General features: G+C 34.6%; 1 pseudogene; it reads left to right on the top strand.

Annotated features, from left to right (window-relative positions):
• The first annotated feature begins 225 nt into the window (after nt 1-225).
• On the top strand, nt 226-1,350 carry LOC110418114 (uncharacterized; annotated as a pseudogene).
• Nucleotides 1,351-3,202: the final 1,852 nt, after the last annotated feature.

The following is a 3,202-nucleotide window of genomic DNA, read 5'->3' as shown; positions in this document are numbered from 1 at the left end:
CTTTATTTACTATCAAATTTTCGTTTGGTACATGATAATATGATGTATCAAAAGTCGATTCCTTCATATTTCATTCGATTTATTCATATCCAAGGAATTATATATATATATATATATATATATATATATATATAAGCTAAAGTATAGTGGTTTCCATAATAACGTAACCCACCTCTCAATTTTTTCTTTTTGCATAAAAGCCTACCAACACCGGTAACCCACCACATGGGCGGCGTAGCAGTAACCCTCTCAAACGTGCTAAAAATTACAGGACATGATATGACAGATGGCGTTAATGTATCAATGGGTCACGTGAGGTGCAGGGGATTTCTGTTTATCATGCATGGGGCAGAGAAGGGCCTAGAATTCCTATGCCCCCTGCACCTGGTTTACTGCCATAAAGAGAAAAAAGACCAGAGGAAAGAAAGGATGCAAACACGATGAGGGTCCTGGCTTCTTGACATAAAAAGCATTCAACTTCCCGACATATAGAGACTCCAACCCGCCGTCTCTACCACCAATCTGGGGGTGCGTGAGTTTCAAGAGGGACCAAGTTTTCTCAACCCTCCAGTAGTGGTTAGTTAACCACCCCAAAATCCTCCATTTCCAGTGGACCGAGGGTCGAAACCTTGGCTCCACCCCAATCTTCCTCGCACTCACAGTCCTCACTTACCTCTCCCTCACATTCCTCCTCTCCCGAGCCCCTATCCCTCCCTTGGAACCCGTATTCTCAACCCATCACAGCCCTCCACTCCCTCACTCTCTTCCTCCTCTCCCTCATCACGGCCCTGGTTGCACCCTCTCCATCATCTCCCTTCCATTTCCCTTGCACCACGTCATTGCTTCCCTCCGGAGACCCTTCCCGCCGGCCCCCTCTTTTTCTGGGCCAACGTCTTTTACCTCTCCAAGATTCTCTAATTCGTAGATACCCTTTTGATTATCTTAAGCAAATCAAAGCGGCGCCTGACGTTTCTCCACGTCTACCACCATGGAACCGTGGTTGTCATGTGCTATCTTTGGTTGTACACTTGCCAGTCTATGTTCCCCCTGGGAGTTGTCACCAATGCAAGCGTACATGTAATAATGTACTTTTACTACTTATTATGCGCGATGGGGAAGCATCCGAAGTGGAAGAGGTTGGTCACCAATTGCCAGATTTCGCAGTTCGTGTTCGGCTTCCTGGTTTCTGTTCCGATGCTGTACTACCATCTTACGGGATTGAGTTGTTCAGGAGTATGGGGTTGGTGCTTCACTGTCGTTTTCAATGCCTCTCTTTTGGCTCTCTTTCTTGACTTTCATGGCAGGTGTTATGCCAAGACAAAGGTTGGTGATAAAGATAAACCCTTATGATTTGGCTGTTTCATTGTTATTCTCTATATATGATTATGTTGTTCCATTTGAATATAACAGATACGATTGCTGTTTGGAAATTTGATTGGTGAATAAATCAGAGACAAGATCTTTCTAATGCTTGCGGATTTTCTAGTACTTACCACTCGGACTGTTTTACGTTTATATTTATATACCAACAATATATATCAATTCATTAAGAAATGATATATTATTAATAAGCAAGTAGCAATACAAGAACAGTAGACATGCCCTGTAAACCACAATGCTAAAGACATTGTATCATGCACCACTCTGCCACTCTGCCACATGAAATGGATTCGATAACTGAGGGAATGTGAAATATCAGAAATTATATAAATAATATACATTGAGTATCTTAGTTTAATTAAAAGCAGATCATCACGTGAAAGAAACTGCATGTTAACAACAATGGAAATGGAAAAGCACAGCAGCAGGATTGAAACGTGGGAGGGATATATAGAAAGGGGAAGCCAGGGTTTTGAAGGGTTGACCGAATGCAATCGATTTGCACATTCTGCAAAATTTGCTTTGCAGGATACAACACACACACATATATATATATATATATATATATATATATATATATATATATATATATATATATATATATATATATATAATCTCCAAGGTCTCTCTCGATAATGGCACGAGCTTAAAATATGCTTTTAGGTTCATGAGCACGTGTTCGGAACTCCGACCACTGTTTTTATTGATTATTTATTAAAAGTTTATATTTGATATATTATCAGTATAAAAATTTCATAAATTATTGGTAATCATATTCTCTCACTTCATTAATTAGTAAACTATAAAATTTTGAAGCTCTTAAAATAATATACATAAATTTTAATAGCTTAAAATAATGAGACAAATAATTTAAATTCCAAAAATCTTTCTTTCTGAATTGATAATGATTTAGTGATAGTATATAAGATTTATACATGGATAATGTATCAAATATAAACCCATTTATAAAATCTAAATTCCCTTTGACGAAAGAATGGATGAAAGCTAGAGTTCAAACAGAAAGGAAACTGATTTAATGTTTTATATAATTAAATACTATAAATTATTAATAGTTATTTTTAAAAATATAAAATAAACTTTACCTTTATTTATTAATAACAAATCATTTTATGGTCAACAGACAAAGTAGACCATCAAATATAAATCCTTTACTCCCTATTGCTAGATTATGAAAGGAAAAATGGACTAACGCGTTAATGGATTTGCTAGCTGTGCCCCAAGAGGCTTGAAATGTCTTGTTTTCGTCCTGGAGTAAGACGATACAGCTTGGCTTCTCGGCCGAGCTATGGGTCCGTAGCCTAAAACCCTAGCTTGTTAGCTTTACAAATTTGTTCTTTGGTACCTAGGACAATTATTTGAATTTCATAATTGAGAAAATAATTAAGAATTTATATCTAATACATCATTTGTATATAGTATTTATATATTATTAATAAATTAAATATTATTATTTTGTTAATAAATAAATTTTATATATTTATAAAGTGACATCTTTTGATTCATCGATAATACATAAATATTATAAAATGATAGTATATTAAATATAAATTCAAGAATTAAATCGTACTTTCAAAACAAAAATCTCATGTACCAAAAAAAAAAGAAAATTTTTTTAATATAAATGCATCACATCATAATAACATGTAATTTGACTTCACTTGAAGATTTGTTTTTGCCTTTTTCACATGTTCATTATGTTTTTATTATAATTATAATTATTATTATTATAAGGTTTTTAATTTGGCTCACTCGAAGAAGATATTTTTTAGAATTAGCTCTTTTTATTCAATTTTTTATCTAA

The sequence above is a fragment of the Theobroma umbraticum genome, unplaced genomic scaffold (assembly GCF_002168275.2).
Source record: "Theobroma umbraticum cultivar Fairchild unplaced genomic scaffold, ASM216827v3 scaffold_50.0, whole genome shotgun sequence".
Taxonomy (NCBI): Eukaryota; Viridiplantae; Streptophyta; class Magnoliopsida; order Malvales; family Malvaceae; genus Theobroma; species Theobroma umbraticum.
This window is presented reverse-complemented; position numbering and strand designations above follow the sequence as displayed.